This window comes from Canis aureus, chromosome X, assembly GCF_053574225.1.
Source record: "Canis aureus isolate CA01 chromosome X, VMU_Caureus_v.1.0, whole genome shotgun sequence".
Classification (NCBI taxonomy): domain Eukaryota; kingdom Metazoa; phylum Chordata; class Mammalia; order Carnivora; family Canidae; genus Canis; species Canis aureus.
In genome coordinates, this window is record NC_135649.1 from 89,922,171 (window position 1) to 89,946,847 (window position 24,677).

Below are 24,677 nucleotides of genomic sequence, written 5' to 3' on the forward strand. Positions count from 1 at the left end.
CGTCGCCAGCGTTCCCAAGGGGCCCGCTGTCAGCAGCTGCCGGCAGGGCTGACGGATGAGGCTACCCCACAGAAGGTTCCCGCCCCTCTCTCCCAGAGCTCCTTTTATGATATCCTTCCCAGGGCTCCCAGGTTGACAGTAGGCTCCGTGGGGAAGGCCGGCGCTTCCCGACCCATTGGATTGGGCGGGGAGGGGGGTGGCAGGGCGGGGCGAAGCGGCTGACTGGGTCAGAGCATCCCACCGCCACCCCGACTCCCACCCGCAGGCCCCTGGGCTGCCTGGCCCACGCTCTTCACATCTGTTCTCTGCACAACTGGCTGAACGATCTGTTGAAAACGCACACTGGGCTCTGTTAGTCCTTCCTGAAAACCCTTGGAGCCGCTTCCAGGGCCTGGAGATGGAGGGTGGTTTAGGCCTCCCGGTCCCTGCTCTCTGGCTTCCATCCTCAGCCTGCAAGTGGCCACGCGCCTCTCCGCGCCGCCCCCAGCCACTGGGCGCCCCAGCCCGCCCTGCCACCGCCACCAGGCCGCCCGCCGGACTTCGTTTTCCCTCTTTCTGGAAGAATTCTCTCCAGTCTCTGGATCACCCCTATTCTGCTGTCAGGAGGCAGCTTGGGCATCACCTTCAGAGTCTCTCTGCAAATCTTTAAGCCATGGATTCCTTCATTTTGTTTTCCGTCGATCGAGACATATGTAACTGGCCATTACGGCTCCGGATGGGCGGCCAGCAGCCTGTCCTAGAGCTCATGCCTCGCCCGGAGCCAGCCAGTCGCGATACGAGAAAGGGGTCCTTTGAACCAGGGGCCCGGCTCATCCCTCACCGCCCTGCTGTGTGCGCACCAACGGATTGCTCACCCCTCTGCCTCTCGGGCCCAAGGCCTTCTGTTTGCCTGGTTGCCCAGAATTGCTGAAGGAGGAAATTCACAGAGGCCTCTCTCTGACCTGTTGTCTCTTCCTCCAGGCTTGGTCTCCTGGACTTTAAGTCCATCCACTTCTGCGGTCCGGGGTTCCTTGAGAGAGGCCGAGAGGTCTCAGACTGCCACTTTCTCAAAGCCTGTGGCCACCAGCTACATATGGCTCACAGCAGGCCTTTGTGAGGCCCTTGTATGCGTCCTTCACTCCCCGGGCAGCCTCTACTCTCCCTTACCTGGGTGACTGAGGCACCCCCACCCCACTGGTCTCCCTGCTTCCCCTTCCACTGCCTCTTCCTTCTACTTTCCACACAACAGCCAGGTGATCCTGTTAAAACGTGAGTCAGATCATGGCAATCCTACCTCAGAACTCTCTGGTGGTTTTGCATCATGCTCCAGGTGGCCTCAAGGCCTCCCCATGGCCCACGACCTTCTACAGAATGGTCCCTGTCACCTCTCTGATCTCATCACCTCTCACTCCCCGTCACTTACCCCACTCCAGGTAATTGGCTCCTTGCCATCCCTCCCACTCCCTGGAAACATCTGGCCCCAGGCCCTTTGCACTTGCTGTTCCCTCTATCTGGAATGCTTCTCCCCCAGTCCTCTCCCTTCCTTCAAATGTCCCGATCAGTGACACCTTCTCCCACCACTCTATGGAGAATTGAACTCCTCTCCCCAGCACGCCTTACCCCCTCCCTGCTTTCTTCCCCTTTCCTAGCACTTACCACCTAAGAGATTATACATCTTTCTTATTGATCTTGATTATTGTCTATTCCTTCCGTGTGGGACTGTAGGCCTCTGTTAGAGCAGAGATTTTGTTTGTTTGGTCTCCTTAGTGCCTAGAACAATGCTTGGCACAAAGTCGGCTCTGATTAAATATTTGTTGGGTGAGGGAAGAACGGACAAATGGATGGATGGAGTGGCAGTTGGGTAAATGTTCCACTGTCTCATGGGCAACGTCTGAAAACCAAGAACGTTGGTTGGCTACTGGAGGGACACTTGCTCATGATTCATAGGTCTAGGAGTGAAGGGACTCTGAAAAACTCGATGGTCATCGGTCCTGGAATTCGATTTCTTCCTCCTCCGCTGACTTTAGATTCTCCTAACGTGGATCGTAGAGTGATCATCCACTATCTTCCTTCTCCGCAGGCTGCAAGAGAGTGTTCATGGCTTTCCTCTTGCTCTGCTGTAGCTCATCCCTGGCAGCAGTTCTGCATGACTTCCTGCTGGGCTGTTGCTCTTGGAACATTCGAGAAACCTCATGAGCCCCAGCAAGAGGAGCATGAGCTTTAACGTCACTGCTGGTGCCAATGGCCCTTGGTGCACCTAACGATGGAAATGAGAGAGCTTCACTTTGCCATCAGCTCTCACAGGCTGCTTAGAGGGGGAAACTTGCCTCCCGGAGCGAGGGAGCCTTCCACTTTCAAGATGAAGTGCTTACTTTGCCTGGAGGCATGGTCTTAGATGACATTCACTGGGCCAGGGTGTTCGGTTTGCACATCTCTAAAATGGGGCCAGTGATACTGACCCCGCCTGGTTGTCATGTGAGGAATAAATAAGCGACATAAATTAGGCAACCTATAGAAGTGTCTGGTGTTATTGTTACCAGTGGGGCCCGCTCCTTGGGGTAAGCTCGCTGCTCTGCGGGATGGGGGACCTCTATGGGGCCCTAGAAGAATTCGGTACCTTTTGGCAAGGTCCTGTAGCTCACGTAGCCTCTTCTGCTCACGTATGGGGTTTGGGTATGGCTCTGTGTGCAGCTTCCTGCGACTGGAGGGTGGCCTGGCTCCCGGGCTGCTGGTGGCCAGATGGAAACGGTGTGTGTGTGTCAGGAAGGGAATGACCGCTGACCTTTCTTAGATATTCTGTGTCATTCATTTGCATTTTCCAGTCAGCTGAGAGTTTATTAGCCAGCAAAGGGACTCTCAGCTCCAAGCCCCCAGTTGCTCAGCGCTGAAGAAAGTCAGGCAAGGAGGCAGCCTGATGGCACAGGGAAGGTGCGAGCCCCGGGAGTCTGGGGATTAGGGTCTCCTCCTCATTTCATTCTTCCAGTCGGTCAACTTTGGGCCTGTCAGGTCGTCTTGCTGGGCCCCAGCTGCCTGTCTGTGTCCCAGGGGGCTTAAAGTAGACCGGTCCTGTTCTGAGCTGGTGTCATTTTATTCTTGTGACTTTTCAATGACAATCACTTCAAACCTGGAAATGAAAACCCTGTTGATGTTCCCTCTTCTTCTCCAGGTGGCTGCCCGTTATTCTGAATTTCTGGGGAGTCTTGCCTGAGGCCCGCTCTGGTTTGGTGGCTCTGTCTAAGGAGATTCTCCACTCCCAGAGGTAAACTCCTAACTGGCTGACACCATTGGGATCCATTGGTCTCGCGGGTGCCCTGGCTCCCCTCATGCTTCGATGGCACAATTTTTTGGCGTGCTCGACATGCTCTCTCGAGGTCCTCTGAGGGCCTGGACCCCAGTCACCCACAACAAAGCATTGCTTGTTCCTCATTCATCCTCTGCCGGCACCCTCCCTTTCTGCTCTCACTTCCCCCACCCTTGCCATTCTTCCTGGATCTCCTGCTGTTAGGAGCCACATTGTGTTCCCTGCAAATTCAGATGTTGGAGCCCAAACCCGCCATACATGAGAATGGGACTGCATCTGGAGCTAGGGCCTGGGAAGAGGTGAGTCACTTAAAATGAGGCTGTTAGGATGGGACCTGATCCCACTGGTGCCCTTATAAGAGGAGGAAATTTGTTCTTGTTTTTTTGTAAAAGGATTTTATTTATTTATTCATGAGAGACACACAGAGAGGGGCAGAGCCACAGGCAGAGGGAGAAGAAGCAGGCTCCCTGTGGGGAGCCCAATGCGGAACTCGATCCCAGGACCCTGGGATCATGCCCAAGCCAAAGGCAGATGCCCAACCACTGAGCCACCCAGGTTCCCCAAGAGGAGGAAATTTGGACATGAAAGGGGACACCAGGGGCCCCACACACAAAGGCATGATTGTATGAAGTGGAAGCAAGACAATGACCATCTGCAGGTTAAGGAGAGAACCTCAGAGGAATCCCACCCTGCCGGAGCCTTGATCTTGAACTTCCAGCCTCCAGAACCATGAGAGAAGATCTCCATTCCTGAAGCTACGCTGCCTCTGGGATTTTGTTATGGTGGCCACAGCAGACAAATAAACTACCTGCACCCACATCTCCAGCGTGGAGTGTGCTTTTTTGGGGAGTGAAAGAGATTTAAGAAATCATCATCCAGGGACAGAAGATCAGTACTACATTTTGGGTGCTGTGGTCTTATCTGGGGTGTCACAGACCGGGTCTCCATGGTGGGGTCTGAGAGCGGTTTGTCAAGATGCCGGCTCATCCCTCTCAGGTAGAGAGGGAAACAAAGATCTAGAGAGCTGGAATAAGTCAAAAACATCTTCATAGTCACCTTCTTGTATTCAGATTTGGGCCTGGTTCACGGAAAAGAGCCGGAATCCTGTGGTGAAGTCTATACTGGGAGTCCGGGCTGAGATAATGCGCATTACGCAGTGCATGAATACAAATGCTTTTATTCACGTGAAATTGCTTCAGAATGAAGGGCTGCTTGAAAACTGACCGCCAAATGGAGCATTTTGTGTTACAAAATAAAATTGCATCCCTTCGGCTCCGAGAAAAATGCATATTGCCCTCATCTGAAATGTGGTGATAATTATATGCCACATTATTCATCCCGTGTCATTTCTGGTCACATTCAGCATTTGGCACAGTGGCAATTTAGGGTGTGCTGGAAACAAAGGCAGTCACGCAAAAGGCACAGGGGACAGAGTGCGGGCAGCCAAGGTAATGGGGATGGCCCGTGGTACCTCAAGGCTCCCACTCTCTGGGGATGATGCACCTCCAATTTCGAATGTTCTCCGTGGAGAAGGACCAATGTTGACATGCTTTTCAGGGAAAAGGGGAAGAGAGAAGAATAGGAAAAGGAAACCAAGTCAAATAGCGCAAAGATGTCAGAGGAGGGTGTGTGTGTGTGTGTGTGTGTAGCAGGCCAGGGAAGTCAGAGCCATGTGCTCTGGCCTGAGCAGTCTTGGGGCTGAGGGAGGATTAGTTATTAGTGCATAGTGTTAGGCTCTCAGCTAGGAGCTGTGTTATTTATCTGTTGCTGAAAGAGCTAATTACCTCAAAACTTAACAGCTTAAAAACAGCAAACAGTTTCCTCGGGTCAGGACGCCGGGTCGGCTTAGCTGGTGCTTCTGGCCTGGGTCTGCTTGGGGCTTGCAGTCAGCTCAAGGCTTGCCCGGGCCTGGAGGCCCAGCTTCCAAAATGGCTCAGGCACATGGCTGTTGGCAGGAAGGTTCAAAGGGTCGGTTTCTAAGCTCACTCACGTGGTTGCTTTGTTCCTCCCCATGAGGGTCCTCTATAGGCTGCCAGCGCATCGTCAGGACAAGTCAGCTGGCCACCTGGGGGGCAGAGAGTGAGTGCCCCGGGAGAGTCGGGGACTGAAGTCACAGTCTTTTTGGGACCTAATCTCCAAAGTGACTGCCTGTCCCTTCTGCTCTGTCCTGTCCCCCAGCCTGGCCCACCCGCAGGGCATGTGAACACCAGGAGGAGGGGGTCACCGGGAGCCATCTTAGAGGCCGCCTGCCACCGAGGTCAGGCCCTCGACCACCCCCGGCATCCGAGAAGGTTCTCGGGCCTGAGAAAGTTGCCATCATTACGAACAAGTGCTGGAGAAGAGAGCTTCAAACGTGAGATTTGCAAGAGCCTGGTTCTTGCCCCGACTCCCGACTCTCTTTCCTGTCTGGGTCTCTCAGAACAAAGACAAAAGTCTGTCAGAGTGGGTTTCCGCGTCTGTCACATAGGGACAGCAACACCGAGCTCACGGAAGTGGGGCTAGTTGAGTGACATGAGCAGCAAAACGCTCTCAGATGGAAGGAGCCACACTGGCGGTCTCGAGAACATTCCCCGGTGTGCTGCTACCCGGCCAGGACTGGGGGACCTGGGGCTTACGTGGGTGACAATTTCTACTGTGGTGGGCTTTCCTGGCCACTCTATTCTAGGGGCTTAAGACCAAGACTGACAAGAGCCTGAACAGTCATTAAGTAAGTGACCGTTGCCAGGTGGCGTTCTCTGTCCAAGGAGATGGCAGAGGGTGACGGGCAGGCCACAGCCCCTTGGAGCCCAGGTCTCGCCTTTCCCCTTCTTTCCACTGTCCTTGGGTCTCCCCAACTCTGATTTAGACCTCTCTCCACCCACCTCTTGACTGGCTCGAATGGGTAAGAAAAATCTTTTAATAGTCTGGTACTTTCCAAACAGTATTCTTGTTTCTGGTCCTGAGTGTTTTATATTTCCTCTGGTCAAAAATAAAAACATTGACGTTTCCCTTTTGTGTGAGGTCCTGGGGACCAGAAGCCTTCAGGAGAGGAGGGGGAGAGGCCTGGCATTCCTCTGTAGGAATGGCAGGCCGGAGGGCGCTGGGCAGCCTGGTGCCCTGTGGAGGAGCAGCCTCTGGCCTCTGGGGCAGCTGCCGCCACCTCCCGGGAGCTCCCATCATGCTCTGGGGTGTGCTGTCCCCAGCCACGCCAAGCAAGCCTGGTAGTGACTTGGGAGCAGGGAGGATGTCAGGTCGCCTCCAGCTCTGTCACTTATTAGCTCTGGGGCCAGACAGAGGGTCCCTCTGGACGGGCCTCTGCCTGCCCTGTGCACTATCATATCTCCTGCTCCTGGCACAAGCCCTGCCTGAGATTCTTTTTAATTTAATTTTTTAATTAAAGCCTAATTTGCATGCATTGAAATGCACAGAAGGTGTACACCGTGATGCGTTTGGGCAAATATATGCATCTGTGGAGCTACCCGCGCGAGATATAGAACATTTCCATCACCCTCAAAAGTTCCCTTGTCCCCTACCCAGTCAATCGCATCGGTCACCAGAGACAGCCACCCCCCCACCCCCCCAGTCTGATTTCTGTCACCGTGCATTAGTTTTTGTCTCTTTCTAGATTGGATATAAATGGATCATACAGCATGTGTTCTCTTGTGTTTGGCTTCTTTTGCTCGACATCACATCTGCGAGATTCATTCACATTGTTGTGAGTCCTGTGAGTACCTTCCCTTGTATCACCGAGTACTGTTCCGTTAGACGGTTAGGCCGCACTTTGTTTATCCCTTCACCAGTTGATGGATATTTGAGTCGACTCCAGTTTGGAGCTATTATGAATAAAGTTTCCGCGAGCATGCCCGTGCAACTGTGTTTCTGAACATACGCTCTTATTTCTCCTGGGTAAATACCTAGGAGTGGAATTGTTGAATTCTAGGGCAGCTGTATGTTTAACCTTGTGAGAAGCTGCCAGACTATTGTCCGAGGGGCCCTGCCATTTTATACTCCTGGCTGGCATTCGAATCTTTGAGCAGAAGGGTAGAGGTTGTTTGTCTCTGGGTCTGCCTTGGCCCCTGCCAGTGCCAAGCTTTCTTATCCAGACATCCAATCTACGATGCCAATCTCCGATCGTCTTCCAGTAAATTTCCTTTTTTTCCCCCTCATTTTTTAAAAAAGATTTTATTTATTTATTCATGAGAGACACACAGAGAGAGGCAGAGACACAGGCAGAGGGAGAAGCAGGCTCCATGCAGGGAGCCCGACGTGGGACTCGATCCCGGGTCTCCAGGATCACACCCTGGGCCGAAGGCAGGGGCTCAATGGCTGAGCCACCCATGCGTCCCTAAATTTCCTTTTGTAGAAACAGATTTTATTAATTTATTTGAGAGAGAGAGAGCGAGAGAACACGATTTGAGAGGGAGGGGCAGAGGTAGAAGGAGAAACAGACTGCCTGCTGAGCAGGGAGCCCAATGCGGGGCCCAATCCCAGGACCCCAGGATCAAGACCTGAGCCGAAGGCAGATGTTTAACCCACTGAGCCACTCAGGGGCCCCCAGTAAATTCCCTTCTGCCCAAGTTAGTCAGACTCTGTTTCTATTGTTTGCAATCCAGGAACTCTAGCTAACTGATGCAGCACGGTGCACACAGTAGGTGCTCAGTGAAACGGCGGCTGCTCTGGTATTTGTGGTGTTCAGTCCAGACAGTCACAGGGAGAGGCAGAGGGAGCAGGGCGAGGCTGCTAGATTGGGTGTGTGTAGGAGGGAGGTGGGTGCAGCTACAAAAGGGGAGTGGAGGAGGAGGAGATTGTTCTAAGATGCTTGGACACGGAAATGTTGTTTCGTCACTTGTCTGGGGAAAAGGTCCTTTTCATGTAGCTTTTTAGTCCTTTGTAGTATGGACTGTGGAGCTTCAAGGGGCACCTGCCTTTCGGGAAGGCAAAAGGGTTCATGAGGCTCCCGGGACACCGGCTTGGCAGGGCCCCCTGCCCCTCAGGATCTCGTTTCCCTCTTCTGCAAGGAGGCAGCTGACCGGGAGGTCCTCGAGGAGCCGACGTCGACATCGGCAGCATCTACACTCACTCCATCCTGGTCATGCTGGTGATCTTTTTGAGGCTGAGGGAGATGGATAGGCCATGCTAGGGTGGTGGTCCTAGCCTGAACACCCGTGCATTTTGGGGAGCCACTTGCTTCACACAGAGGGATCACAGCAGAAGTTGGGCAGGCAGGATCTCAGGCTGCTCTGTTCCTGTTGTTCCTACTTGCATGTGGACATGCGGGGGGCTGTCTCCGAGAGGCCCCCCCGGGTAGCCCTCTTCCCAGACCTTGATGGTTTCCAGTTTGCACTGCCATGGCTGACCCAGTGCTGAGCTTGGTCTTGCATGAAGGGCAGGTAACTAGCTGCAGTTGGGTCCACGGGGTGCCACCTCCTGCATTTTCACCTGACGCCGCTTTTTTTTTTCTTTGTTTAAGTTCAGGTGCAGCTTCCATACAGGGAAATGCACCAATCTTCAGTGCTAATGTTCGAGGAGTTTTGGCAAAACTCAACCCTTGCGTAACCTATCCTCCTATCAAGATACAGCTCATTTCCATCATCCCCAGAGCACTCTCGTGCTCCTTCCTTTTTCTGACTTTCATTACCATAGTTTAATTTTGCTTGTTCTCGAATTTCACATAAATGGAATCATAAAGTGTCTCCTCTTTCACGCTTGACTCTTTTCAGGGAGCAGATGCATTTGAGATCACCCAAGTTGTTGTATTTAGGAAGAGTTTTCCTCCTTTTGGTTGCTGAGTACTTACCACTGTATGGATGTACCATAGTTTTTATATTTATTGACCCACTGTTGGACCTTTGGGGTTGTTTCTGGTTTGGGCTGCTATGAGCAGTGTCACTGTGAACACTGACATTCAAATCTTTTTGTGGATAAATGCCTTCATCCCACTTGAATGGGTACTCAGGAGTGAGATAGCTGGGTCTTATGGCAACTGCATGTGTAATTATTTTTTTAAAAATGTTGTATTTATTTATTTATTTATTTATTCATGAGTGACACAGACATAGGCAGAGGGAGAAGCAGGCTCCCCACGGTAAGCCCGATGTGAGACTCAATCCCAGGACCCCAGGATCATGCCCTGAGCCAAAGGCAGATGGTCAACCACTCAGCCATCCAGGCACCCCTGAATGTGTAATTCTTCTTTTTAAAAGATTTTATTTATTTATTCATGAGAGACACACAGAGAGATAGGGAGAGACATAGGCAGAGGAAGAAGCAGGCCCCATGCAGGGAGCCCAATGTGGGACTCAATCTAGGGACTCCAGGATCATGCCCTGGGCTGAAGGCAGACACTCAACCGCTGAGCCACCCAGGCATCTCTGAATGTGTAATTCTATAGGAAATTGCCAAACTGTTTTCCAAAGTGGCCTTATCATTTTACACACCCATCCACAAGGTCTGACAGCTCCAGCTGCATCTCACCCCTGCCCGCACTTGGTGTTGTCGAGTGTTTTTAGTTTAGCCATCCCAGTGGATGTGAAGTGTTTTCACATTGTGGTTTTAACCTTGGGCCGTTTTTCAGTTCTGGGAGAAGTATGATTATTTTGAGGAGTGTTGAGAATGGCTCTGTGCCTGTGTGATTATAACCTGGCATTTGAAATATCAACAGAGAAAAGCTGATTTGGAATTCCAGTGAGTACTATTTGCTGATCCTTGTACACACCAATAGGGTGTCTCTCGATATAATACATGACAGCAATCCATTTCAGTGCCCTCCTTACCATCCTTGTTTTGCATTGAGAGAGAGTGAGTTCCGCACTCTGCCGGAAGCTGGCACAGCCCCTCCTGGGGTTGAATATCCTGCTGGATAGGATGGCGCTGCTCATGCACTGTTGAGGAAATGTGTTGGAGCTGTCTTGGGGTGCTCCCTGCCCTCTCATGGGATCCTGATCAAAATAGCTGAATCGCTACTGTTCACACACGAGAATAGGGTGAGGTCCTGGCCAGTGCTGCAGAGGTCCTGCACGCAACGTCCATGAACTGAGACCACAGGCAACTGCAATCCCTCTGACGTTGTATGCACAGTTTTGCATATACATGATTTCTGTTTTTCTGTGAAAGGGTTCATAGCTTTCATTGGGTTATCAAAGACAAAGATTGCTAGTTGACTCCCAACATTTATTTTGTTCCCCTTTTTTCCAAGTAATGGAGTCCCTGAATTCTTTCCGGACACATAGGCCATGTGAAATAAGGACTACATTTCCCAGCCTCCTTTGCAAGCTAGAGGTGACCTGTGATTAATTGTTGGCCAAGAAGATGTAAGTAGACATGTCATGTGCAAGTTCCAGGAGGTGAAGGGACCCTTTTTCTTGGCTGGCTGGACTGTGGATGTGCTGGCTAGAGCATGAGCAGCCATCTTGGACTAAGAGGGGGCAAAGAAACAAGATGGAAGAGGTCTGGGTCCATCAGGAGCATGGAACATTATACCAACTTGGGTATAGACTTTGTGAGAAAGGGAAATACATTTTTCTCTTGTGTAAGCCACTACTCTTGGGTTTTGTGGTAGGCAGCTGTTAAGAAAGACTTCAACGAACCTGCCTCCCACACTGTTCCAGGGTTGGTTTGTATGACCAATAGCATATGGTGGAAGTGATGGTGTGTCACTTCTGAGATTTGGTTATAAAAATACTGCTGCTTCTTTCTTGGGTTCTCTCTCTCTCTCTCTCTCTCTCTCTCATGGATCACTGGTTCTGGGGGAAGCTACGTCATGAACACCCCCACGAAGAGGCCCATGTAGCAAGAAACAGAGGCCTCCGCCAATGGCCACATGAGTGTGCTTGGAAGCGGATCCTCCTGCCCCAGTGAAGCCCTAAAAGACTGCAGCCCCAGACAACAGCTTGACTGTAGCCTGAGCCAGAACCTCCCCCAGCCAGGCTGCTCCTGGATTCCTGACCCTCAGAAACCGTGTGAGATAATAAATGTTTGCTGTTCTAAGCTGCTAAGTTTGGAGCAATTTGTTACCAAGCAATAGATAATGAATACAGGCTTCCTGTCACTGAAACAGACAAAGACCATCCTGCAGATTAGACCCACAGAATATTAAGAACTTCTTTGCTAAGTAACATCTAGGCATCTCTGTCCCTGGGTTCTAGCCCCAAATTTCCAGAAACGTGCTCCACGGCATTGGACAAATCATGTCGCCAATCTGGGCCTCGGTGTCTCCAGCATCAGCTAAAGCAACTGCTTTTTCCAGCTAGAGTCTCAAATTGCAGAGAGTAAGGAAGGCAGGAGAGGGTGGCATGGGCCGAGACCAGACCAATTTGGCTGGCATAAAACTATTGCAACACTTTGGTGAGGCTCCTTGGGCATTTCCCCAGTCCAGGGGGGTGGTGGGTAAGGCTAAGTGAGGACTGAATTGCTCTGCCTAATAAATTAAGAAAAACTGTCCAGGGGAGCTGTGTGCAAGTGGGGGGGAGGAGCAGGCAGGGGACGAGAGGGACCAAAGGAGAGAAGCCTGTGAACACGGCCATGGGTAGGAGCCAGGGAGGAATTCCCTGATGCCAGGAGCTGCTGATGAATTTTTAAACTAGTGAAAGTATCATCTAAATTGTTTCTTGTATTGTGCTGAAATCTATTTCGAAGACTCCAAGCTCTCTCTCTGTCACACACACACACACACACACACACACGTGCGCACACTCAGGCACATCCACACACACACACACCTACTGTGCCTTCTTACCCCGGCAGCCTAGCACTGGGGAAAATTTAAGAGCGCAGAAGCAGCCCCGGACAGGCCTGGCTTTTTGAATCTGGGCTCTGTTTCTTACCAGCTGTGTGACCATGAATCTGCCGCCTCCTGTCTCTGAGCCTCAGGTTGACCTGATACAGTGAGGCTAAAATAAAGCGTCCTTGATGGGAGTTGCTGAGGGGGACACCGGATTCTGTCCTCCAGGCCCTCGGCCAGGGCTGAGCTCCTTGCCAGAGCGCAGGAGCCACTGCTGTGAGCTCTCGGGGTTGTCTTTCCTCTGCTTCTACCCGCCGCAGGCCAGTCATGCTTCTGGAAAGGGCAAGCTGAAACCTCCTCCTCTGCTGGGTGCCCACCAGCCCAATGTCCCTCCTCTCCCCTCCCCTCCCCTCCCCCAGCCACAGAAAGAGACTGCGCTGTGTGACATCGTCTCTGAGTGCCCTCTTCCCCTAGCCTGGGAGCCCAGGCCAACCTGGGTGGGTGGGTGTGCAGGTGGCTTCTGGTGAAAGCATAAGGTCCAGGCTGGTGGCTCAGGGGCTGCGGTCCTGCTCTCTCAGAGGCAGGGCTGCCAGCAGGGCTGTCACCTTTTTCTAGGTGTCCTGCTTGCTTTTCTGGGTACAGAAAACTTCAACCAAGTGGCCCAAGTCCAGCAGATGCCACTGGGGCCCGTCGACTGGGAGTTAGCCCTAGCAGGAGTAGGCCGGATGTGCTGGGCCCGGGGTGAGCATGGCTGCCTTGCAGAGGTGCCACTGCTGGCAATGGCAACCCTAATGATCATCGCCACCCATGCGCTCCCCTCCCGCTCCTGAGAAGCCAAGGTGTCCATGGATACTATATCTCGGAGGCCATCCCTGGGGGCTGGACAGCATCAGTCCATGTGAGAGGGGAAACTGTGGCACAGAGCTACGTAGGAGGCCGTGGAAGGTGCCAAGGGGACAGAAGCCATAGAGGAGCCCGCTGTGATCCTGGTGACAAACATCTGTTACCCCTGCTGATGCTGCCAGTCAGATTGGATTAAGCCCACTCTAAGGGCTCATTTTAACTTGATTCACCTCTTTAAAGGTCCTGTCTCCAAAGGGAGTCACTTCTGAGGTCCTGGGCATTAGAGCTTCAAACTATGAATCTGGGTGGGGGAGGGGAACATGATTCAGCCCTTAACAAGCTCAATTTAGTATGAGGCATGTGACTGCCCCTCGGCACATTTCTGCCAGGCGGGCACACAGACTGACCCAGGAACCCCAGCCTTGGGTCCAAAGGTCACTTGGCTCATGAATGCTTTGACGCTTCTCCCGCTGAGTGGCAGGGTCCATCTCACCCCTTCCAAGTCCAAGCTGGGCCCCGGCAGAAGTGATACGTGCCACTGTCAGGCTTAGTTGGCCCTTCTGAGCGCCGGCACCTTCTGCCCTGGTCTCTTGGGGGCCCTGAGACCACTTCAGAAGTTGAACCACCCTCCTAAGAGACCCCACGGAGAAGTCATGATGCCCTATGGCCAGAGGGACAGGCCCAGCTGAGCCAGCCCCCTGCCTTCCTCTGTCAAGGCACCAGGCATAGGAATGAAACTGTCTTGGGTCCTCTAGACACCACAGTCACTGGAAGAAGGCCACCAAGTGACCCTAGTCAATGCCAGGTCCTGCTGAGGATTTGTCCAGTTGAGCCCTGCCTGCGTTCCCGACCCCCTACCTCATGAGAGATAATAAAACGGTGGTTTTTATGCCACTAAGTTCTTTTTTTTTAAGGTTTTATTTATTTATTCATGAGAGACACACAGAGAGGTGGAGACACAGGCAGAGGGAGAAGCAGGCTCCCTGTGGGAAGCCCAATGCAGGACTTGATCCCAGGACTTCGGGATCACGACCTGAGCCAAAGGCAGATGCTTAACCACTGGGCCACCCAGGTGTCCCTATTCCACTAAGTTCTGGGGTCATTTGTTATGTAGCGAGAGATAGTGGACTATTTGGTGACTCTCGAGGTGGTGTGGTGGGAAGGGGGTTCAGTGATGTGGAGGGACGTTCTTGCCAGGCTGGGGTGGGTCATTCTCCCCTCCATGGCTGAGCAGGCTGGACTCGGCTACCTTCCCTGGCCACGGTTGAGAGGGCAGGCATCCTCTTCCCTCTGAAAGTCCATTTTCTGGAATCTAGGAAAGCCTTGGGCTGCGGGCTGTGGCCACCCCTGAGGCCATAGGGGTTCAGGAAAAGAAGGAGAAGAGGAACTGCTATCTTTTTTAACGATTTATTTATTTGAGGGTGGGGGAGGGACAGAGAGAAAATCTTCAAGCAGACTCCCCACTGAGCAAGGAGCCTGACTTGGGGCTCGATCCCCTAAACCTGAGATCATGACCTGAGCTGACACTGAGTCAGATGCTCAACCAACTGAGCCACCCAGGCGCCCTGAGGAACTGCTATTTTTGAACACCTCCAATGAGCTGATGAGTCCTCCAGGGAGGGACATTCCATCCCATCCGCCCTGTTTGTCTGACAGGAGGCCTCATTTCCTGGGTCATACCAACCTGAGCCTATGTTTGGATGGAGGCGGGTCAGATTCCCCAGCCAGTGTTCTGACCCTGACCCCACACTGTCTGGGCCGAGTTGGGAGGAGGGTGGGGGGAGGATTCTGACAGTCAAGCAGCTCTGGATGGGCTGACACGTGAAGGTTTGAGAAGGTTGACCAACAGGCCAGAGGGTAGGCTTCTGCAGCAGCCAGGCCATGGTGGGTGGAGGCAGGCCTTGGCCACTGTCCCCAGCCTGTCCCACATGTGGGGATGCAGGCAGGGACTGGGCCACAGATGTGGTGAAGACCAGGCCTGAGAAGCAGGGTGCAAGGATGGGGCTGGTGTGCCCCCAAATACTCTGATGGCCCTGGCTTGGGGGACTAGGGAGACCCAAGGCCTCAGGTGAACATCAAGGGGCCTCCCTCTCCCACCACGAGGAGAAGTGGGACTCAGAGACCGGATCTTACTGAACTGGATCTGTGCCCTTGGGCAGGTGTGTACACTTCTGAACCTCAGTTATCTTATCTGTAAAATGGGTAAGTTAGACTAGGTGATCCCCTCCAGTAACGCCTGGCTCGAAAAAGTCTGTACTTTTGTTATAAAATCCCTCCTTCTCTCTCACTCTCCCTCCTTCCTTCACACCCTCCTGTCCTCTGTAAGCCTTGGTTTTGTTTTGTTTCATTTCTTAGCACCACCCAGTGCTGCCTGTCTTCATGGATCATACAGTCTGCTAGCAGAGAATGGAAGATTGCACTTTCCAATCGACATACGCCATCCCACATGCCCGTCTTCCAGGTAGCCATTGACTCGTCTCTACTGAAGTGTCTACATTTCCTCCTGGGGCATCGGAGGGCCTGTGATTATGGCAGGAGTGATGCTGTGCCACATTTGAGGTGGAGCCATAAAACGCACTCGAGTTCCTGCCTCGCCTTGGGGTGCTCTCTCAGAATCTGCAGCCATACTGGGAAGGACCCTGAAGCCACGTGTAGGGGTGACGACCCCAGTCCCAGCCGATGGCCCTTGTGAACTCCCAGACATGAGAGGGGCCGTCGGATGAGCCAGCCCTGGCCTTCCAGCTGCCCTGGCTGACGTGGGATGGAGCAGAGATGAGCTGTCCCTGCCATGCCTGCTGAAATCACAGATTGATGAGCAAAATAAATGTCACTGTTTTAAACCATTAAGTTGTGGGTAATTTGTTATGAAGCAATAGATAGCCAGAACTGGGCGAAGACAGGTTGGAGAAAAAAAATGTAACACCGGATGACACCGTCTTCAACGAAGGTATATATATGTCACAACCTGGGCGCAAGGGAAGAAAGATAAACTTTAACCAATGTGTGTCCATGTATGTGTTTGTGGTGGGGGGGAGGGTTGCACCTGCCATGGTGGAGATGGGGATGGAAATGGATTTTTCCAGGCAAACAAAATGGGGTGGGGACCATGCTCCGCAAAGGAAGAGCCAGTGCAAGGTCACGGTCCTGCCAGGTCCCAGAGCTGCCGGGTCACAGAGCCTGGAGATTACAGAGGAGCAAGGTCACAGAGCAGCCAGGTCACAGCGCTGACAGGTCACGGGGCCACCAGGTCACAGAGTTGCAGGTTACAGAGCTGCCGGGTCACCGAGCCTGGAGATTACAGAGGAGCAAGGTCACGGAGCAGCCAGGTCACGGCGCTGCCAGGTCATGGGGCCACCAGGTCACAGAGCTGCCGGGTCACAGAAGTGGGTGGCAGCCCAGGGCTGAAGCTGAGGAGGTCATGCTTGCACCCAGCCACCGGCCATCACCGCAGTACAAGGCTCCAGCTCCGGTTTATGTATTATTTTCCCTTAATTGCCTCTGAGGCTGGTGGATGCCAGCCAGGGAGGGTCTTAGATCACATCAGGGAGCCATCTGCAAATCTTCGTGCAGGGGGTGGTGGCCTGAGGGCAGCTTTCCTGAGGGGAGCTAATCCCAGGCAGGCTCTGTAGCTCCTCAGGGGAGCTGGGTGGGGGTGGAGTGCCTCCCCCCATCCCCAGCCTGTCTTAGATTCGGGCCTTTAATTTGGATGGTGGTTGGCTAGAGGCCCGAAACCTTGAATGCTGGAGGCTGCTGAGTCTTGCCCACCCCCCTCACGTAGGGAGGTGATCCCTGACTTAGCGTGATGGCTCTGGAGTCCGTGACGGGGAGGTGAAGCCAGGGTAGCTGGCTTTTGGGGAGCCACTCTGGTGACCTGGCTATTCTATGTGACAGAGGCAAGCCTAAGCCATTCCTAAAGCCCTCACCTTTCCGAGATCCCTGGGGCCAGGCCCCCACAGCTCTCACCTGGCTTCCCTCAGTCAAGGTCAAGTTGAATGAAAGAACATGGAAGGGCTTTGAGGTCCTTAAAGGCCCAGGCAAATCCAGGTGTCTGCTGGGGCCCTGTACTAGGCCCTGTACTAGGGGGCCCACACCTGGCTGCTCATCTACTGCCCCCTGCGGCCACCCCTTAGCGTGGTGGTGAGGAAACTACAGCTTAGGGTGCCCAAGGCCACTCGGAGTGACACAGGCCTACCCAGCTCCAGGCTTCCCACTCTCCACCGGACGCCAATACTGCTGTGAAGACCAGAGAGACACCCTTATTCCCTTGGTCTGGCCTGTTGTTCCAGGATGGGGACTCTGGAGCTAGGCCCCGGGGGACAAACCGCGCTCTCTTCGTGTGACCTCAAGCAAGTTACTCAACAGTCCTGGCCTTGGCCTCATCACTTGTGACTGATCGAGCAGCAGCACCTGCCTCCGAGCGGTGGGGGGGCGGACGGGCTGAGTGGGGTGCCAAGGCCTCCCAGTGGGTCTACCAGGCCACTGAGCTGAGATGGCCTTTGTCGGTCGGAGCCACGGCACGGGGCGGGGGGCGGGGTGGGGTGGTGACTAGCTCTGTCTGCCCACCACACCGGGAACTCCTGGAGGGCACGGCCGCCAAGAACTTACAGGAGCAGGTGGGGACGCACGCCCTCCACTCCGCCCCATTTGGGATGAGTCCTCTGCCTGCAGAAGGACACGGAAAGGAAAGAAAGGTGGCTCCTTCGACTATGGGGTCTTAGAAAGCCAGGGAAGAGGGTATCAGGCAGAAAGGACACTGGGTGGGGTGTCAAGGGGCATAGTGCCCATCCCTGGGAGCCAGGACTCCTTGCCCTGCCTTCTCAGGCAGCCCGGGCCTGCCCCCAGGGCCCTGCAGCCTCCACCTGTTCCCAGAACCCCGACAAGCGTCTCCTTGTCTTCCCGGGCCTTCTGGTTCTGGGTTCCTTGTCCGGCCCTGTTCCCTGCAGCTCTGCACACGGCTTTGGGCCAGAGCGGCCCGGGGCCCGGAGGGAGGTTTGTGAGAGTGCACTGCCTCCTAACGAGGCGAGGCGGTGTCCCTCTGCAGCGCCCACGCCAGGGGAGGGGGGTAGGCAGGGCTGAGCCATGAGCCGGGTGGGGGGACGGCCCAAGCTTAAGGGATCCTGTGCCCACCTAGCTCTGCCCCCGGCTCCCCCGTGGCTTCTCCCCGGCCCATCATAACCGTGCTGTCTTTGCTGTCCTGCTCTGTCCTCTTGCCCCGTCTGCCAGCTCCGGGCATCTCAGGGCCTGGCCACGTGATGGGCCCAGTGGGAATGGCTCTGGGTGTTCCCGAGCCTGGCACACAGACAGGCCCTGTCCCTGCTGCTTACTCTGCCATCTTTCCTGATAGTTTCCATCAAGGGGAGTTGACCGGCCCTACTTTTCCTCTCCATGTCCCACAGCTGTCCCTGTCTTTGCCGGAGACTTCTAGAACTTCCAGATTGAAGGGAATGCTCAATGGCTCCATACTGCCCTCAGGAGAAAGTATGAGTTCCTTAGCTGAGCTCCCAGAAGCTTGCTGTGATGAAGTCCCCCAACTTCTCCAGCCTTGTCCTGCGTCTACACCCCCACCCCCGTCATCCCATGTCTTAGTTATTTGCAGCAGCCGCCAGGCCCTTGGTGGGCTAGACTGTGGCCCTATCTTCTCCCCCTGCCTTCCTTTTCAAGTCCCTTCTCTCCCCTGCATCCTCCTCATGCACCTGGGCCTCCTCTGTGAAGCCTTCCCTTACCACTCCCCACATGCAACAGATCACCTGCTTCGTCGTGCTCCATGGTGGGCTGAGTAGCCTTCCATCACGGCATCTATAATGCTGGAGCTTGTCTGGCATTCTCCGTCATGCTGCTTCTCCCACCAGGCCAGTGGCTCCTGAAGGGCAGGGCGCATGTCTTTCTTGATTTCGCTTCCCTAGACCCTAACATGGTATCTTAGATAAGAATTCTCTAGAAGTACAAGGAATCGTGTGCATGTGATTTATGGAGAGTGTACTCTCTGGAGAGGCCAGTGAAGGTGTGAGGAAGCAGGAAGAGCAGAGGAGGGGGAGAGGGCAAGGATGTGGTTTCAGGGGGTGTCCGGCCCCAGCCTAGCCCGGAAGGGGAGCTCCCGGTGTCAGTTGCGGTGGAGAGCGTGAGAGTCAGAAAGTGAGGTCTAGAAAGAAAAGAAGAGGAAAGATGAATGAACCAGTGAGAGAGGAAGGGGAGGACAGAGAGAGGATAGGCGGGAGAGAGCTGGAAGGGCAAGGTGGGGTAGAGGGAAGAGAGAGAGAGAGAGAGAGCATTGGAGGAGGAGGGTAGAATTTGTGCTGGCTAGCATAACCCAAGCCTCGAGGTCCCGGGGTCCCTGGCTGCCCCAGGCTCTCTGGACAGAGCCAGGAGTCATGGCCTGGGTGCGTACCATGGAGGGACAGAGCAGGGCCTCTCTGGCAGGCTCCACCTGCCATGCCCCTGACAATCTTCCTGAGGAGGCCCGAGGGGAGAGCAGGCCCTGGTAACCACCCCTCCGCTAGCATTTCTGTACAGACGTGCATTCTCTAATCCCACAGCTCCTGGAGGACAGGGCAGCCTTGTTAGTGTTTCCATGTCACCACGGCGGAATCTGAGGCCCAGGAGACTTGACAGGGCTCCCAGGTGAGTCACCAAGGAGAATCCATCCCCAGATTCCTTCTCCTCTGGGAGGAGAGATGCAACTCGGGGTGGGGTGTGCACCCACCACAGCGCCCTCCTCTGCAGCAGGGCTTGTCCAGGTGCAAACATCAGGGCTAGGAAGGGGGTGGGAGAGCCATCCCCTGTGCCTCCAGCCCTCAGGGACCTTGCCCAGCTCCTGCTGGGGGTGGAGCAGGGCATCCCTTTTTTCTACCTGCTCAGAACTAATCAGAGCAGCAAGGGCGGGTACAGGGCCTGGGGCCTGGTAGGGAGGGAGCAGCACCCGTGTTCTAGTCTCAGCTCTGCCACCAAACATCATATGACCTTGAGCACGATACTTAATTCCTGGGAGCCTCCAGTTCCTAGTCACTAACAGGCCCAAAGCCTGTCTTACCCATCACTTCAGAAGCTTGTTGTAAGGGCCCATCCAGGTAAGACAGCCAGGTCCCAGCATGTAGCACAGTCTCTTAGAAGCCTCTTGGTGGCCCCAGGGAAAGGCCTTAGTAGTCTAGTGTCAATGCTATAACAGATGACTGCCTGCTCAGTGGCTTAGAATAACAGAAGTTTGTTGTCTCATGGTTCTGGAGGCCAGAAGCCTGCCATTGGTTTCACTGGGCTGGGAGGTGTCAGCAGAGCCACACTTGTTCTGGAGAATTGAAGGGACAATTGGTTCCTCGCCTCTTCCAGCTTCTGGTGGCCACCGGCATCCCTCGGCAGGTGGCTACATCATTCCAAACTTTAAGAACAGCGGCTTCAAATCCTGGTCTGCTTCGTCCTCACATGCCTTTTCCTTTTATCAATGCGTACACCAGGATCAGGGATGTTACACAGTATCCCAAGGTCACAGCCAGTGAGGGAACCAGAATTTGAACTCAGCCTGTGGAGACTCAATCCTGTGATCTCTGCTCCATCTCAGCTATGACCTGCCTGAGCTGGGCCTGCCCTCCTGAAGCCTCTTTCTGGGAGCCATCTGGAGCTGGCCTGTGGCCATCCCCAGCTTGTCTCCAGCCAGTGGATCTGGGACTTGGAGACCAGCTGTACTATGGTGTCTAAATAAAGGGCATCCTCGAGAGTACAGCAGAAGTAGGGGAGGATGCTGGCTGTGGCTGACTGACCATTCAGGGTGGCCTTGGTGGCCCATCACAGGGCTGGGCAGGGCGATCCAATCTGGATCTTCAGGGCTGGGGTCGGCCCCGGGGTCAATGCCGACATGAAAGCCAGCCAACTTAAGCAAGACCACCTACGTATTTAAACAGTTCTTTGAGACTGAAGGGGCCATGTCATCGCTTGGGCCTAGAGAGACAAGATGGGCCTCAGGCTGGGGATTAGGGCCTTTTTTTGGTTTGAGAATTTTTCCTGATGCCTGACAGGGCCTTTTCTGCCTCTTCCTTCTCTTGTCCTGTTGCGGGGAATAGCAGGGTCTGTCCTGTTTAGTATTTAGTTCTGGGGAAAAGACAAAATGAACCTGTGTGCATGTGTGTGCAAGTGCCTGTGTGTGTATGTGTGTGTGCACATGCATGGGCGTGTGCAGGCCTGAGTGTGTGTTGAGGGTGAAGGGATGGAGCTATTTAATTTTTTTAAGCCAGCTAGGCCTGCAGAACTCAACACTGCTTACTCTATTCCACGTTTCAGACCCAGAAAAAGGGAGCCAGAACAAGAGATCCCAGAACACGGGAAAGACGGCTGTGGCTGAAGTCGTATCTGGGTTAAAACCCCAGGAGTGCTCCTCTTTAATTTTTTGGTACAGCAGGATCAAGGAATCGATTCACTCTGGTTATGCTTCCTCCCATTGTTTCTGTGGGCCGTGTTTGATCTGTGTTTCACGTGTAGATCTGCTATCCACGCTCTGAAAGAAATAATATATTCTGCGTTGCACTGGGTCAGGCTCAACCATGAAAGCCCCTTTTATTTTATTTTTTTTTATTTTTTGGATGATTTCAAAGGCACACACACACACGCACACATACACACGAGCACACAGGCGTATATACATGCGCGGGCGCACACACACACACTGTTTGCGTAAAGGATTAAGAAAGAATGAAAGGCCCAGTTCCAGAACATGAACAGGGTCCGGGACACGGACGGGCCTGCAGGAGTGGCCCAGGCTGTGGCCTTCATCTGTGAACCTGGGCCAGCTGTGTCCCCTCTGAGCCTTGTGTGCCTGACCCCTGCGGGCAGGGGGGTATACCAGCGGACCCTTTGACGCTGCGCCTGGTGAGGCTATTATGAGTGACAACGGCTTTCAGTGAAAGAGAGTCATTCTCCCAATGGGGAAGTCTTCCCCTTCCTTCGGGTCAAAAGCTGAACGGGGAGGCCAAGGACACCCCCCAGTGCTGGGTCCTGGGGGTGGGGGGAGCGGGGCGGTGTCCGGGGTGTCAGGGGGATCGTGCACGTGAAAGATGTGAGGCCAGACAGGGAGGGCAAACAAATAAATAACCTGGCGCTGGCAACCAGAGCCGAGCCTGACGTTTCGGCGCGGGGGTGTAAAAGTTCAGGGGGGCCGCTTGGACCGCAAAGGCCCCAGGTGGGTATTGCTACCAGACTCTGCCAAGCACCCGGCTGGTGAACATGACAAAACTGAATCGATAAAAAAGAGAGACAACAGCCACCACAGGAAACACAAAGACGCAACACAACACAGCGACAACATGGCAATCGCAACACGAACCCACCCACGCAGCGTCCACCCAGCCCGTCCCGGGCCAGCCTCCTGTGCGCCCGTGACGACATTGCACTCCGCGTCCTCTCCCTTTATTTAGATAAGGTGCCTGTCGCCGCCGCCGCCGCTGGCCACCAGCCAGCTTTCTGTCTCCGAACTTGGGGCTTCAGCGCCACACAGGAACGCGACTCTGATGCCGCGGGCCTGAGTGTCAGCAGCACCCCGAGGGTCCCCGCGGCTTTGTGTTCCCAGAAGGATGATTTGTTTGACAACGGGCTTGCCTTCCAGACCGTCCTTCCAGGCTGGCACGGCGCGGGGGTCCCCCGAGACACGACGGGGCCGTGGAGCGCCGGAGCAGGCACCTCGGGCCCCGGCCGGCCACTGCCTAATTATGACGGCCACATAAAGGAAACGCAGACACAGTGGAAGGCCAGGGAGGGTCTTTGGTTTCACGGACTAACTGAAGCGTTTGTGTTCATCAGGCCTGAAAAAGTTAAGCGCTGGGGGAGCGGGGCAGACAAGACTGGACTCATTCTGTGGCACACAAAAGATTTTTAATAAGCTCCGAGAAAGGTCCCCACCCCCACCGCTCGTGTCTTTCTCTCCCTGTCTCATTCCAAAGCTCCTGTGTTAGCCAAAGAGACAGCTCGGAAAAGCCGCCCGGGAGGTGGGCGAGGAGGCGGTGGGGGAGCCGTTCTACCAGGCTGGTCCCCGCTGGGTGGCTCCCACAAAGTCAAGGCCAAAGTCATCCTGGCCAGGCCTGGGGCGAGACAGCCGTGAACAGTGGGGGCAGGGCTGGTGTCCGGTGGAGACCACCACACCGTCTCTGCTCCCATCTCCTTTCAGGCTTGCTCCGGGGATCTCGGATCTTAAAGCAGCTTGACCATTAGCCACTGGGCTCCTGGAAGCTGGTGGCGAAGGCTGGAGGGATTGATTTTACAAGCGACACTTGGAGTCAGTTTATAGGGGCCTTTGGTGAGGAACCACAGAACCACAGGAGTTGGGCAATAAGAATCCCTCTGCAGGCCGGGGTCCCCCTCCTCACTGTCCCAAGCCCTTTCCCTTCATATTCACTGAGGAGTAGGCCCCGGGAATAGCTGGGACAGCCTGCCCGCCCCCCGCCCCCCCCCCCCAAGACATCTGGTTGTTGTCTTAGGGACATCAAGGGAAGATCTTGCCTAGCTGTCATATTGGGACCAGTTTGGCAGACTGTGTTAAAGGCAGGGAGTGGTCAGCATGGGGTCGAGAGGTCTAAAGTGACCTCCAGCAGGAATTATCTAGTGCTGCCCAGGCAGAGACGCTGACCGCACCTCTGCTTCTCCTTTCCATGGTCCACCTGTAGCACTCTGACTCTGATTCCCAGGAACCTCAAAGAGGATAGTTCAGAGGTGAACATGGGCTTTCCTGCCCCCGGGGAAAGAAATCTGCCTGTTGCCAGTGGCTGTGTTGGCATCGATTTTTCTGAGTTTGGCTTGGCTGCCCCTGGTCTGCTCCAGGTACACTGACCAAATTCTGTTTCCGAGTCAGTCCTCAAATATGGTCTGCCAGGGTTAGCCTCCCCTGCTCCCTGTCTGAAAGTTTCCCTCCCCCTGGAACTGTAGCAAGCCTTATTCGCGAGGCCAATCTCTTATTTCGGGCCAGGGCTCCTCTTTCCCTTTTTTTTTTTTTTAATATTTATTTAATTTAGAGAGAGAGAGAGAGAGCAGGGTGAGGGGCAGAGGGAGAGGAGGAGATTCCTCAAGCAGATTCCCTATTGAACGCAGAGCCTGATATGGCGCTCGATCCCAGGATCCTGAGATCAAGATCTGAGCTGAAACCAAGAGTTGGATGCTTAACCTACTGAGCCACCCAGACACCCCCCGCACCCCTGCCTTGGTTTTGACTGGTGCACGAGGCAGGTGAGGCTGTGGGTGGGGTAGGGGTGGAGGGGTGCTCTCAGAGAGGAGGAAAAGAAGAGGGGAAGGAGACAGGAGGAGGCCTGATCCTCATTTCACATCCCTCCTCATCCGGCAGCTGCCTTTTCCACTTAGTCTTGGATCTTTGGGGGATTATGTGATGGGGGGCTGAGAAGAGGAGAGAAGTCAAGAGCTCCCATTAAGCCTCTGAATTATAACCTGTTTCTGGAATGAAACAAAACTGATGGCTTGAATAAAAGGAGACAAACTATAAATGGCTACACTTTGCTTATCTAGAAGTCATTTGACTTAGCAACCTCAAGTATCTGGAACAATCTGGAAGAGCCAAAATGTGTTAGGAATTCCCTGCTCTAAAGTCCATTGACGGTGCATGGGAGCCTGTTTACTCTTATTTCACAAACTATTTTAACGACCTAGCCGACTCCGAAATTCCATCTAACTCCTGCTTTTGTTTTCGTTTTTGTTTTGACTTCGATGGCTGGGTGAGCACAGGGGCCATTCACCAGGCTCAGAAATACAAGAGGAGAAGGAGCAAGCTGGAGGGAAACGTAGTGAGTTCCCGTGGGGGTATAGACTGAGATGCTTCTGGGGTATCAGAAGCATCAGGAAGGGGTTATTGTCCACATCTGAGCAAAAGAGAAGCCG

The 24,677-nt window shown here is 54.0% G+C and overlaps 2 long non-coding RNA genes across 4 annotated transcripts in view; both read left to right on the plus strand.

Moving 5' to 3' along the window:
* The window catches only part of LOC144308074 (uncharacterized), a 48,521-nt gene extending 44,432 nt beyond the window's left edge, over nt 1-4,089 (plus strand). The window contains exons 3-5 of the long non-coding RNA XR_013374707.1: nt 3,146-3,238; nt 3,485-3,579; nt 3,939-4,089. This is a non-coding gene — a long non-coding RNA (uncharacterized LOC144308074). The remainder of the gene's footprint in view (nt 1-3,145; nt 3,239-3,484; nt 3,580-3,938) is intronic.
* A 12,080-nt stretch (nt 4,090-16,169) lies between these two features.
* On the plus strand, nt 16,170-21,227 carry LOC144307927 (uncharacterized). 3 transcript variants are annotated; one of them, XR_013374589.1, is made up of 3 exons: nt 16,170-17,241; nt 19,355-19,439; nt 21,087-21,227. It is a non-coding gene; the product is annotated as an uncharacterized LOC144307927 (long non-coding RNA). The 3 variants fall into 3 exon arrangements; XR_013374588.1 differs by having other exon boundaries at nt 16,170-17,167; XR_013374590.1 differs by lacking the exon at nt 16,170-17,241 and adding an exon at nt 17,284-17,512.
* Nucleotides 21,228-24,677: the final 3,450 nt, after the last annotated feature.